Below are 15203 nucleotides of genomic sequence, written 5' to 3'. Positions count from 1 at the left end.
AGTACAAATGAGATTGAAGTGGATAGAGCACCGTTCATGGAAGAGAGTGTGTATGAACAACTTAAAAAGCTAAAGGTGGACAAAGCCATGGGACCGGATGGGATCCACCCTAGGATATTGAGAGGTTCTGGCGGGTCCTCTTAAAGATTTGTTTAATATATCCTTGCAGATGGGAGAGGTTCCGAGGGACTGGAGAACGGCGGATGTGGTCCCTCTTCACAAAAGTGGTGATAGGGAAGAAGCTGGAAACTACAGGCCGGTAAGCCTTACTTCGGTTATTGGAAAAGTAATGGAAGCGATGCTGAAGGAAAGGATAGTGAATTTCCTGGAAGCCAATAAGTTGCAAGATCTGAGACAACATGATTCTACCAAAGGGAAATCGTGCCAAACGAATCTCATTGAGTTCTTTGATTGGGTGACAGGAGAATTGAATCAGGGACGAGCTATGGACGCAATCTACTTAGATTTCAGCAAAGCTTTTGACACGGTTCCCCACAGGAGGCTCTTAAATAAACTGGATGGGCTGAAGACAGGACCCGAAGTGGTGAACTGGATTAGGAACTGGTTGATGGACAGACGCCAGAGGGTGGTGGTGAATGGAATTCGCTTGGAGGAGGGAAAGGTGAGTAGTGGAGTGCTTCAAGGATCGGTGCTGGGGCCAATTCTGTTCAATATATTTGTGAGTGACATTGCCGAAGGGTTAGAAGGTAAAGTGGACACCCCAGAGGGAGTGGAAAACATGAAAAAGGACCTACGGAAGTTAGAAGAATGGTCTAAGGTTTGACAATTAAAATTCAATGCGAAGAAATGCAAAGTGATGCACTTAGGGAGTAGAAATCCACGGGAGACATATGTGTTAGGCAGGGAGAGTCTGATAGGTACGGATGGGGAGAGGGATCTTGGGGTGATAGTATCTGAGGATTTTAAGGCGACGAAACAGTGTGACAAGGCAGTGGCCGTAGCTAGAAGGTTGTTAGGCTGTATAGAGAGAGTTGTGACCAGCAGAAGAAAGGGGGTGTTGATGCCCCTGTATAAGTCGTTGGTGAGGCTCCACCTGGAGTATTGTGTTCAGTTTTGGAGGCCGTATCTTGTTAAGGGTGTAAAAAGAATTGAAGCAGTGCAAAGAAAAGCTACGAGAATGGTATGGGATTTGCATTACAAGACGTATGAGGAGAGACTTGCGGACCTGAACATGTATACTCTGGAGGAAAGGAGAAACAGGGGTGATATGATACAGACGTTCAAATATTTGAAAGGTATTAATCTGCAAACGAAACTTTTCCGGAGATGTGAAGGCGGTAGAATGAGAGGACATGAAATGAGATTGAAGGGGGGCAGACTCAAGAAAAATGTCAGGAAGTATTTTTTCACGGAGAGAGTAGTGGATGCTTGGAATGCCCTCCCGCGGGAGGTGTATAAATCTTTGTAAAAGGATTTAAATCTATTTGCTATATCTGTGTTATTGGTTAGGGGTTTATTATTCTCATCATTAATTAATGAAATGTCATTCTTTTCGAGTTTTCAAGTAATTGGCAATTAAATGGCCTGCTTTATTACCTTCATAGTATTATTGGGCTTTTTTGCTAAATATGTCTTTACTGGACCTAGCTCCAAGTAATGAGTTATATTTAAGTTTAGATGATTTGAGGTCTTCGAATATTTGAATATTAGTGGTATCACTTATATGACTAGCTTCCAAGGATTTTATTTTCCAAAAGCATAATTTCATTATTTAGTTCTTTATTTCTCGTTGCAGCAAATTTAATTATCCTGCTTATTTTTGAAGGAGAAGGCCGGCCATCTTCCGACACAAATCGGGAGATGTCCGGCCATCTCCTAAACTCGGCCAAATTGTGATAATCAAAAGCCGATTTTGGCCGACTTCAACTGCTTTCTGTCGCAGGGCTGGCCAAAGTTAAAGGGGGCGTTTCGGCAGGGTACTTAAGGCAGGACGGGGGCATGGTTGTGAGATGGCTGGCTTCGGCCATTAATGGAAAAAAGAAGGCCGGCTCTGATGAGCACTTGGCCGGCTTCACTTGGTCCATTTATTTTTAGGACCAAGTCTCAAAAAAGTGCCCCAACTGACCAGATGACCACCGTAGAGAATTGGGGATCACCTCCCCTTACTCCCCCAGTGGTCTCCAACCCCCTCACACCCAAAAAAATAATTGAACATTTTTGTGCCAGCTTCTATGTCAGCCTCAAATGTCATACCCAACTCCATCAAAGCACTATGCAGGTCCCTGGAGCAGTTTTTAGTGGGTACTGCAGTGGACTTCAGGCAGGCTGACCTGGGCCCATCCCCCCCCCCCCACCTGTTACACTTGTGGTGATAAATGTGAGCCCTCCAAAACCCACCCGAAACCCACTGAACCAACATGTAGGTGCCCCCCTTCACCCATAATGGCTATGGTAGTGTTGTACAGTTGTGGGTAGTGGGTTTGGGGGTTTTGGGGAGGCTCAACACCCAAGGTAAGGGAGCTATGCACCTGGGAGCAATTTGTGAAGTCCACTGCAGTGCCCCCTAGGGTGCCCGGTTGGTGTCCTGGCATGTGAGGGGGACCACTGCACTATAAATGCTGGCTCCTCCCATGACCAAATGGCTTGGATTTGGCCGGGTTTGAGATGACCAGCATCGGTTTCCATTATCGGCCGGAAACCAATGGCAGCGATCTCTAACGCCGGCCATCTCTAAAGCTGGCCCAAATGTTGAGATTTGGCAGGCCCTGACCATATTATCGAAATGAAAGATGGCCGGCCATCTTGTTTCGATAATACGGTCAGGTATGCCACTTTCCGGGGCCAGTCCCATTCGATTATGCCCCTCCTCTGCACCTCTAATGAAAGCCTTGAAGGCGTCCAAAAATTATGCCAAGAGGTATGGTTAGGTGAGTTGAAGGAAAAATATTCTTGTATTTTCTCAGAAATTTTTTCTATAAACTTGTTATTAGTTAGTAATAAAGAATTAAATCTCCAGTGAGACCTAATTTCTGATGAATGACCTTTATGAAGTTGGAGAGTGATATGAGCATGGTCAGATAATAAAATATTACCAATACTGGTATGATAGACATCAGGTAACAGGGAAGTCGATATTAAAAAATAATCAATTCTGGAATTAGAATTATGGGGATTGGAAAAAAAACATATAATTACATTCTGATACATGTGTTAATCTCCAAACATCACAGAGGTTAAATTGTGACATAAGATCTTGAAGTGTTTGCCATGCTTTAGGAGTTTTATATGGATATTTAGACTTCTTCTCTAGCGAAGGATTTAGTATAAGGTTGAAATCACCACCTACTATGCAAGGAGTATTACCTTCAGATGCAATCAGATCTGATAAGACAGAAAAAATTCAGGTGAATCAATATTAAGTAGGGAAATTGTTTTATTGAATATTTTAATAGTTATTTTAAACCATCTGCCCATACTATCAGCTTTATAAAAGAGTATGTCCACCTCCTTATGTTTTTTAATTAACACTATAACCCCATTTTTAGTCCCCACTGCTGGGGAAAAATAAGCGGTAAGAAATTTTTAATGGAGATTTTACTAGACTCAATTGTAGATAAGCAAGTTTCTTGTAACAATTATATCAGGAGTTAATTTTGAGATATAAGCTAAGATTTTTTTTCTCTTGATGGGATTCTTTAAGCCCTTTATATTAAAAGATATTATTTTACTGACCATTCTAAGAATTTTAGGGATATTCTGTTGAAATTTGTTCTAGAATAAACACTGTGACATAACAAAGAAAATGAGAGACATCTTAACATGCGTATGAAAATGGTACTTAGACATGCATAACTGCTAATCTTGTGCATAAAAAAACAAAAATGCACAAGTAACATGGTACAGGATGAAGAACACATGGAGAGAGGGAACAGAATGCGCATTAGGAGAGAAAACCCACCATTTTTTTGTTACATATCTCACAGTCAGAGTAATGTATTATATCAATAACTACTACCGTAATATAATAGCAATTACAGATTTATATGCATATATCATTTATAGCGAATGAGATTAAACAACTGAAGTATAACTTTAACAGGAAAAAAACATTGTGACAGCATTGAAAAACAGGTAATCAACCTTACTTTGTATAGAAAAGAGAATACACTTGCACTGCATATTGCATACTTGGAACTGAATCCCGGAAAGCAGTACTAGATAAAAATGCTTAAGGTTGAATTGTCACGATGCGTCTATTTTACTCGGGGATATTTCCTCTAAGTAATTAGCCAAGGTGTCTGGTTCCGTGAAATCTTTGGCTTTATTATTAAATGTGACCTGTATGCGTGCTGGGTAAAAGATTCCAAATCTGGCGTTTATCTCTCTCAGCTTGGGGCAAAAAGCAAGTAGTAATTTTCTCTGTTTAATAGTATTCTTGTTGAGATCTGGTAAGAATTGCAAAACAGAACCTTCATACTTAATAGGAGCTCTGGTTTTGGCCTGTTGCATGATATCTGAGACTTGATTATAACATAGAACCTTGAAGACTATTTGCCGCGGGTATTTGTCTTGCAGTCTACGAAAAATGGTACTCTGTGAGCGCATTCTGTTTCAAAGTCTTTGCTAAATTGTAAATTAAGCAGCTCGGGTATGAATTTTTCCAAAAAGGAGATCATATTTGGCTTTTCTACTGATTCCGGAAGGCCCAACAGGCGCACGTTGTTACAGCGTGCTCAATTGTTACCGTCTTCTAGTTCAAGTTCCAATATTGAGATTTTCTTACATTGACGCTGTAAGAGCTTAATATTTTCATCGGTAGCCATTGCTTTGTTTTCTAGGACTTCAATTCTGTTATTAAATCTTGACAGTTCAGATTTGATAGTAGAGATATCTTCTTTGATTTCAGTTACATCGCCTTTCGTCTCACACATTAGTTCTTTGAGACAGCAGATTTCCTCCAATATGGCTACTGAGTTGTCTTCTGAGCCAGGGCCAGTGTTCTTTTGCGAGGACACAATCTCAATCCTATTTCATTTTCCTGCTTTATTTGAAGCCATTATACCATTTGCACCTTCAGTAAGTTTGTAAAGATAAAGATTAAGAAAATTTGATTTTGTTATCTTTATTTTCCTGAGTTATACTGACAATGTTGGGAGCTCTTCCAACATGCAGCCTTCTCACATAGTGCTCAACAGCATTTTAAGTGTTTGTGCTTAAACTCTAGAAGCAAAGGAGGAAGGGAGTTGTGGGGTTGGGGAAGTTGGGGTTGGTGGGCAGTATGGTAAAGCTTTGGTTCTCATATTAGCTGTTGCGACTGTTATGAATAATATTGGTGTGAACCTAATAACGATGATTTGAAGAAACAATATTTCACTTCTTAGGCTAGTATTCAATAAAGGAAAGTAGGTGTCTTTGTTCATTTATAGAATAGGCTCCTACCTGGTGCCCTTTTTTAGGCACCCTGTTATAGAATTGTCTTGATGTGGGAAATTCTATAAGTGTGCACCTATATATAGGCACCCAGAGGGTACCTAATTAGAGCATTATCAATAAAGAAAAATAGACGCATACCTGGATAAATATGCATATATGTGGTTAGACATGAGCAATTACTGCATCCATATTTCTGGTGTAAGTGCTTACACCTAAAGCTCAGAATTACACACATACCTCTGGATTCTATAAAGATCACCCAAAATTGGGTGCCCAAATTTGTATGTGATCCGAGATGCATGCACAACTTAGGGCTCCTTTTACTAAGGTGTGCTAATGATTAGTGTATGCTAAATGCTAAGAAGCCCATTTTATTCCTATGGGTGTCTTAGCATTTTGTGTGTGCTAATAGTTAAAGCACACTAAATCCGTTAGCGCACCTTAGTAAAACAAGCCCATAACTAGTTAACATGCCAATTACAGTTAATAATTGGATGCTAACAGTCAATTATCAATGTTAATTGGCACTAATTTGTGCTTGCGTGCTATTCTATATTACTGGGTGCCCAAATTCCCTAATGAGCAGCCCAAAAGGAAGCATGGCCATGGGAGGGGCATGGGAAGGTCAGGCATTCTGAAAATTTGTAGTGTTATAGAACAGCATCATTTACACACCCTAAATAGGAGGTGGTAAGTGCTCCCATGATACTTTTTTGCAGGTATCACACGCTAAAGGGAACATTAGCACAGGACTTGCAATTAAAACAACAGAAAAAGCCCTAAAAATGCCGTGTTCAATCTGGGTTTAGTGCATAGGACAGTCTCGTTTTAAACTGCGTTAAGCCTAGGTTTTACCGCAGTTTATTAAAATGACCCCCAGGGTGACAAAACATTTTCTTTCTTCATATGCTTTATATGGAATTTGTCTTCAAATAAACATTGCCAAAAATGCATGGCTGAGTTTCCTCTTGATTTCTTCTGCTAGGTGATGAATGTGCAATTGTTTCTTATGAATTAAATAAGGCAGGCAGGTTTCTTCCTGAAAAACTGCCTATCAAATCAGTGTTTAGCATGGTGTTTTTCAAAAACTCTGTCATGGTTGACTAATATGCTGATAAATGACTTTTAAAGGAACGATCTGCAGTTTCAAAGTGGAGGGGGGGTAGGGGGTGACTTTTCCCTGAAGTAATACATTTTGTAAAAAATATTTCAGAATATATGCATGTTTAGGTAATGTCGCTATACTAATAAATAACATCAGCAACTGTAAGTAGTTGAGCATTTTATTAAATGCAGGTCAGGGCCCTGTCAGTCAAGATGCATTATCTGTTTAAAGATTTTGCATGCAAAAGTAATATGTCACTACTATCACAGAACAATAGACGCTACTTGTGGTGATGCTAAATTGTATTGCATTACATACGTTAAAACATCGTCATCTGCCAGTACTCTCTCAGGTTTAGGTGAAAGTAGTAATTCTCGATGGTTGAAACACACCCGGCGATATGCAGTGTGTACAATCTGTTCTGGATTTCCTCGTGCAAGCAACTTATTAGTCAAGTTCTTTGATTGTTGCTTGAAATCTTGGTCCCTGGAACACACCCGACGATGTCTCAAGAATTGAGAAAAAGGTAGACTGTTTTTCAGTGCTTTGGGATGACAGCTCTCATAATATAAAAAAGTATTCCTGTCCGTCTCCTTCAGAAAAATCATCATCGTGAAACTGTCCCCTGTGTTTTTAAATTGTATTGCATTACATATATTAAAACATCGTCATCTGCCAGTACCTGACAGAATAATGGCAGATGATGATGTTGTAACGTATGTAATGCAATACAATTTAGCATCACCACAAGTAGCGTGTATTGTAAGGAAGCACTGGTCGTTAATACGCACTATGCCCATATTCAAGGACACTCGGATCCGTTTTGCTTACAGCAGAACCAAGAACTTGAAAGAATTTTTGAGTCCTGCAGTTTTGCCAGATCCAGTTGTAGCCATGAAACAGCCTGGAAGCAAAATGAGCCATTCTAAATGTGGTAACTGCTCTTTTTGTTCGGTTATGGATGAGACCTCTATATTTGTTAATTGGGAGAAAATATGCTCTGCGAGCGCGTACTTCATGTAAATCTACTCATGTCATCTACTGCCTTATTTGCCCGTGTAAGAAAGAATATGTGGGCCAAACCTCTAGGAAACTCTCGGTCCGTCTGGCAGAACACAAGAGTGCCATACAGACCAAGAGGATCAGAGTGCCCTTGGTATCACACTGTTCTCAGCATCAACACATTTTCACAGACTTTAAATGCACTGCAAGTGGTGTTTTGTTCCGCAAGAGGAGGTGACCATCGACGTATTTTACTCCAGCAGGAGCAAAAATGGACCTATAGATTATGCTCCCTGGAACAGACAGGCTTAAACTCGCGTATAGAGTGGAGCCAATTTTTCTAACAGCGAAGGCACCACCTGTGATTGGCTGCAAGTTTGACAGCGTCTGATGTCACAGTCAGTATATATAACAGAGTCCATTCAGTGTGTCGGATGCTGTGTGAAGTGCCGTGTAGTGAGAACCTGTGGCTGTCCCAAGTAATGTGCTAGTAATTATTGAGTCCAGAGAGCAGTAAGAAATAGACTGGTAGTAAGTACTTGGTTCTCTGTCTCACTTGCAGTGGTAACCCTGTCACCAAGACCCTGAAGCAGCAGCGCAAAACGCTGGCCACCGTTGGCTTGGGGGCAGAGGGGTGAAGACAGCAAGTTATAGCACAGGAGTTCTGAGGTGCTGATGAGATAGAGACAACAGCAGAACAGTCGAGTGTCGATGACTAAGAACACGGACATTGAGAAGATAAGTGTCCTTTTTTCAGTACCATAGCTCATCGTTGGATAGACTAGCTTGGATGTGTATGGAAGCCAGTGGAGTGAATTAACTCCTTGGGATTATTGATTATTTAAATTTTCTAATTTAAGTCTGAAGTGATAAACTCAGTAAAACAAGTAATAAAAACCAAGAAGAATAGAAAAGAAATAAATCAACATAGTTGAGTTCTGGAAGGTTTTTTTGGCCGATAATGAAGAGAGGATTGAATTGATCCATTTAGCTCTTTTAGATATTTAATATCCAAGAGCTCTTTGAGGCCTTTTTCCTTCCCAAACGGAGACCAAGGTCAGGTAGATTCTAAGCTGGTGTTTACCTTGCATGTGGGATTTTGTTACAGTTTCGTACTCCAGCGATTTATTAATCCCACCCCCAACTTTTTGAATGTTATATACATACATACATACATACATACATACATACACATTTATGTTCACAAAGGAGGAGCATTGGGAGGCTGTAGGCCGGGCCAACATTTACGCAGGCAAATTATTGAATACTGTAAGTTGCATGTGTAAATGTCATATCAAGGAGCTCACATTTACGCAATCCATAGACTTGTTAGTGTTTACATTTAGGTGCACTAATGCCAGGTTATGTCAGATGATTACTCAGTGAATTGTGTGGAAAAAGGGAAGATCCTCAAGTACCAAGAAATTAAATCCAAGACCAAGAAAACTTGGCAGAAAGATACAGAAATATTTCCCATTGGATTAAATCAGGGGTGGCATAACTCAGCTGTGCCGTCCAAGCCTTCTATGAGAGATGAATTAGTTTGGTGGCAGTGAGGGGGATGGATGTGCATCCCTGATTGGTGGCTAAAGGATGAGTGGATGCACCACTAACTAGGAACCACACAAAAAAATTGCATCCTTTCTAGTCATGGCCAAGTGATTTTTGGCCAAGAGGGAACTTCAAATTGAAAAGCATCTACGGAGCGCAGGTTGTGTCCAGGAACATATGCAAGCTCATTTTCAAAGCACTTAGCCTCTCAAAGTTCCATAGAAACCTATGGAACTTAGCCTCCCAAAGTGCTTTGAAAATATGCCTCATGGTGTTAAAAATGCAGTAAGGTAAAGAGGGATATGTTCATAATATACCCGGTGTGCAAAAATGATCAACTTAAACTGAATTCTATAAGCTACTGGCAACCAGTGGTAATGCAAATACAAAGCTGTAATATGATCAAACCACAATTGGTTGCTGGCCTTTCACATTTATGCCAGTATACTGTGTGAGGCTAAACAAGTGCTTTACCCTGGTCTTTTGCATTATTAGAGTTAATCTTGAGGGCATATAGGACCTTTGAGGGATGGGTTTGACTTAATTATATGAGCAGTTCTGCAAGGGTTTTGAGAAGGACAAGTCTAACACATGGGGTTTTCATGATGTCAACATATGGCTGTCAGAAATGATACCTGCATGACATTGGGTCCCTAATGGAAGTGTTCCTGTGGTTCAAGTTCAAGTTATCTTTATTTGATATATTGCCACAGGGAACATACCATCTTAGCGGATTACAAAATATTATGAACACAACAAGGAAAAGAACTGCAGTTCAAATAGGACAGCAGAAAGAAGACTACAGAGTTGCAACACTCCACAAGTGAGTAGTTTAGGAGGAAAGGGAAACAAGTGCAACAAACTCAATGCTCCAATATGGGGCTCCAAGGCACGAGAGGTGAGGAGATAACACCAGGGAGAAACTTTAATCGGGGTCTCAAACACCTGCCTAAATGTGTAAGTTTTAAGAGCTACCTTAAAATATTAATTAGAAGACAATATGCATAAACTAAGGGGTTGACCAGTCCAAAGGGTAGGGCTGGCAACATTAAACATTGATTTCAAAAATATGTTCAGAAAAACTGTGTGAAAAGGGACAGTCAAAAGGTGCTGCTGTGACAATTGAAAGGCCCAATTGGGGGAGTAAGGAGTCAGATAGCAGGCGAGAATCGGAGGCTGGCCTGAAGTGAGGATCCTATGAACCAATATAAGAAGTTTATAGTTAATTCGTGATTCAACAGGGAGCCAGTGTTCCTGCCTAAGATATGTTTCCATCCACCAGTCATAATTTAAACAGCTATATTCTGGACCAGCTGCATCTAATTTCCTGCTGTCCAAGCTTCTTAAATAATGCATTACAATAATATAAACATGAGAGCAGTAGTGCGTGTACCAGTATATGAGGTGCTTCTGATTCTAAAAAAGGGCATAGAGACTGAATCTGACATATTCTATAAAAACAAACTATTGTGGAGATATGGGAAGGAAAATGGGACTTAATATACAGCCTTTCTGTGTTTTTTCTAAATACATTCAAAATGGTTTACATGGAGGGGCATAATCGAATGGGGCACCCAAGTTTTCCTGAGGGCATCTCCGCAGGACGGCCCCATTAAGGGGCGGGGAAACCGCTATTATCGAAACAAGATGGGCGTCCATCTTTCATTTCGATAATAAGGTCGGGGATGCCCAAATCTCAACATTTAGGTTGACCTTAGAGATACTGGACATAAGGGATATAGGAGAAGAGGAGGGAAATGATGGACATCTGGTAGGTAACAAAGAAGGGAGGAAAAGATGGAGGGCACCTAGGGGTGAGGGGAGATGCTGAATACCTTGGGATGGAGGTATAGTGAAGGGGTGATAGTAGATGTCTAGGAAGTAGGGAAGTGGTAGTGGTTGATACTTGGGGTAGAAAAGGGAAAGAGAGAATCTGAACATGAGGGAGAAGGCCTTGAGCCATCCCGGGTGGGTGGGGGTGGGGGGGGGTGGGGGAGGTGCTGAAGTTTCAACCAGGGCATCACATATCCTTAGGCTGGCCCTGGACTGTGCCATACAGTTAATGCTGTTACAGTTACCACATGTTAACTACTAACGTGGGAAGGGAAGAAAAGAAAAGAGAGGTGCTGTTGCTGGGAGATTTCAATCTGCCGGATGTAGATTGGACGGTTCCGTCTGCGAAATCGGAAAGAAGTAGAGAGATCGTGGATGCTTTTCAAAGTGCTTTGCTCAGACAAATGGTGTCAGAACCCACGAGGGAGGGAGCGACGCTAGATCTGGTACTCACAAATGGGGATAATGTGTCAAATGTCCGAGTGGGTGCCCACCTGGGCAGCAGTGACCATCAAACGGTTTGGTTTGATATGACGGCTGAAGAGGAGGGTGGCCACTCAAAACTCAAAGTCCTGGATTTCAAACATGCTGACTTTAGTAAAATGGGGGAATACCTGAGGAAGGAGCTGATGGGATGGGAGGAAATACAAGAAGTGGAAGGACAGTGGTCCAGACTGAAAGAAGCTATGAATAGGGCCACGAACCTTTATGTAAGGAAAGTAAATAAAAGCAAGAGAAAAAGGAAACCGATATGGTTCTCCAAGCAAGTGGCTGAGAAAATAAAGGCTAAAGAGTTGGCATTCCAGAAATACAAAAAAACTCATGAAAAGGGACACGAGGAGGAATACCGGATGAAACTGAAAGAAGCCAAGAGAGAGATACGTCTGGCGAAAGCGCAAACGGAAGAACAAATGGCTAGAAATGTAAGGAGGGGTGGCAAAATTTTCTTCAGGTATATTAGTGAAAGGAGAATGACTAAAAAGGGAATTGTGAGACTAAACGATACTGCGAACTGCTATGTGGATAATGATGAAGAAAAAGCAAATTTGCTAAATAGATACTTCTGTTCTGTTTTCACAGAAAAAAATCCTGGAGAAGGACCGCGATGGACTGCAAAAAGTACAAATGAGATTGAAGTGGATAGAGCACCGTTCACGGAACAGAGCGTGTATGAACAACTTGAAAAGCTAAAGGTGGACAAAGCCATGGGACCGGATGGGATCCACCCTAGGATATTGAGGGAGCTCAGAGAGGTTCTGGCGGGTCCTCTTAAAGATTTGTTTAATAAATCCTTGGAGACGGGAGAGGTTCTGAGGGATTGGAGATCGGCGGATGTGGTCCCTCTTCACAAAAGTGGTGATAGGGAAGAAGCTGGAAACTACAGGCCGGTAAGCCTCACTTTGGTTATTGGAAAAGTAATGGAAGCGATGCTGAAGGAAAGGATAGTGAATTTCCTGGAAGCCAATAAGTTGCAAGATCCGAGACAACATGGATTTACCAAAGGGAAATCGTGCCAAACGAACCTCATTGAGTTCTTTGATTGGGTGACAGGAGAATTGAATCAGGGACAATCTATGGACGTAATCTACTTAGATTTCAGCAAAGCTTTTGACATGGTTCCCCACAGGAGGCTCTTAATAAACTGGATGGGCTGAAGATAGGACCCGAAGTGGTGAACTGGATTAGGAACTGGTTGACGGACAGACGCCAGAGGATGGTGGTGAATGGAATTCGCTCGGAGGAGCGAAAGGTAAGTAGTGGAGTGCCTCAAGGATCAGTGCTGGGGCCGATTCTGTTCAATATATTTGTGAGTGACATTGCCGAAGGGTTAGAAGGTAAAGTTTGCCTATTTGCGGATGATACTAAGATCTGTAACAGAGTGGACACCCCGGAGGGAGTGGAAAACATGAAAAAGGACCTACAGAAGCTAGAAGAATGGTCTAAGGTTTGGCAATTAAAATTCAATGCAAAGAAATGCAAAGTGATGCACTTAGGAAGTAGAAATCCACGGGAGATGTATGTGTTAGGCGGGGAGAGTCTGATAGGTACAGACGGAGAGAGGGATCTTGGGGTGATAGTATCTGAGGATTTGAAGGCGACGAAACAGTGTGACAAGGCGGTGGCCATAGCTAGAAGGTTGTTAGGCTGTATAAAGAGAGGTGTGACCAGCAGAAGAAAGGGGGTGTTGATGCCCCTGTATATGTCGTTGGTGAGGCCCCACCTGGAGTATTGTGTTCAGTTTTGGAGGCCGTATCTTGTTAAGGATGTAGAAAGAATTGAAGCGGTGCAAAGAAAAGCTATGAGAATGGTATGGGATTTGCGTTACAAGACGTATGAAGAGAGACTTGCTTAACTAAACATGTATACTCTGGAGGAAAGGAGAAACAGGGGTGATATGATACAGACGTTCAAATATTTGAAAGGTATTAATCCGCAAACGAACCTTTTCCGGAGATGGGAAGGTGGTAGAACGAGAGGACATGAAATGAGATTGAAGGGGGGCAGACTCAAGAAAAATGTCAGGAAGTATTTTTTCACGGAGAGAGTAGTGGATGCTTGGAATGCCCTCCCGCGGGAGGTGGTGGAAATGAATACGGTAACGGAATTCAAACATGCGTGGGATAAGCATAAAGGAATCCTTTTCCGAAGGAATGGATCCTCAGGAGCTTAGTCAAGATCGGGAGGCGGGGCTGGTGGTTGGGAGGCGGGGATAGTGCTGGACAGACTTGTACGGTCTGTGCCAGAGCCGGTGGTTGGGAGGCAGGGCTGGTGGTGGGGAGGTGAGGATAGTGCTGGGCAGACTTATACGGTCTGTGCCTGTGCCAGAGCCGGTGGTTGGGAGGTCGGGCTGGTGGTTGAGAGGCGGGGATAGTGCTGGACAGACTTGTACGGTCTGTGCCAGAGCCGGTGGTTGGGAGGCAGGGCTGGTGGTGGGGAGGTGAGGATAGTGCGGGGCAGACTTATACGGTCTGTGCCCTGAAGAGCACAGGTACAAATCAAAGTAGGGTATACACAAAAAGCAGCAAATATGAGTTATCTTGTTGGCCAGACTGGATGGACCGTGCAGGTCTTTTTCTGCCGTCATCTACTATGTTACTATGTTACTATGTAAATAACATAGCTCAATTAATCATAACTGAACAGGTAGAGCTAACTATATCATGTTATCTGCAATCCAGCTAATATGTGTCAAAAACTCTTTCCTAGGGTTAACTGAACGGGAAACTGCTGGTAACACCCAACTGCTAATACAGAGATTTTTTTATTTTTTTATTGTTTGCACATTAATATTTGCTGTTCCCACGACATAATTGCAATACTTTAGCGCAGCACAGTAACTAGGGTCTATACAGTGTTACATATCATCCCATCTCTATAATCACTTCTTAAGTATTGGATGTACATTTTAGTTTCCTGTGGTTTCATAAGTTCTGCTGCAATTTAAAAAAAAAGTCTATTTCTCACCGATGTGGAAAAATATAATATGGTCACAGCAGGATGGCTTTAGCTTTATTAAAGTGCATCATTATAAAAATTAAAATGATCTAGGGCAAATTGTTTTTGTCCTTGTAGTACAGTTTTCACAGATCTATATTAATCTGTGCATTTAAAGCAGCGATAAATTACTTTTGTATGTCCTACTACAAATGAACTACTTTAACATTCACTTCACCATAGGAACCTCTAGTGGCAGATGAAGTAGTGCACAAAGCAGGAAATTTTACTTTGGCCTCTGCTGAATAAAAAGGAAGTGTTAGGTGTCTCCAGCTGGACCTAATCTGTCAATACAGGTTCTGTTCCTCATCACAAGCATGTCTGAGATGTGCTGTTTCCAACCAAAGTACAAATACCATCATTATTTAGAAGCAAGTAGGATAGGAAACCAATTGGAATTTTGACCCACCCAGGCTTCCATATCATGGAATACTTAAATGGAGGGACTGAGAAGAATTTTACATAAGAAACTGGTGATTGCTTTGTTAATCGAGTTTAACCAATGCTAAAATCTTAGAGCAGACTACAAGTTTACTTTCAAAGCTCCCTCTTTTCCTTGCCTCAAGCTGCTGGCAAAGGGTAGGCTTTTACAGTTCAATTTTTTCTTTTCAGATTATTTTCTGACTGCTTTTAATTAAATTTGATGGCCTGCTTCTGCACCAGTGAAGGTACTGAAGTTGCAAAGCACTTTGCTTTTAAAATGACGACTCCCTTGATGGCTGTTCATTATTAACTGCTTTTCAAACCTGCTGCGCTCAAGTCTCATTTTATAAATATTTAAATAACTGTAAATTTCTATAACAAATATCTGGAAGGTGGAGAT

Source organism: Microcaecilia unicolor, chromosome 2 (genome assembly GCF_901765095.1).
Source record: "Microcaecilia unicolor chromosome 2, aMicUni1.1, whole genome shotgun sequence".
NCBI lineage: Eukaryota > Metazoa > Chordata > Amphibia > Gymnophiona > Siphonopidae > Microcaecilia > Microcaecilia unicolor.
The sequence above is the reverse complement of the archived record's forward strand: the minus strand, read 5'-3'. Positions refer to the sequence as shown.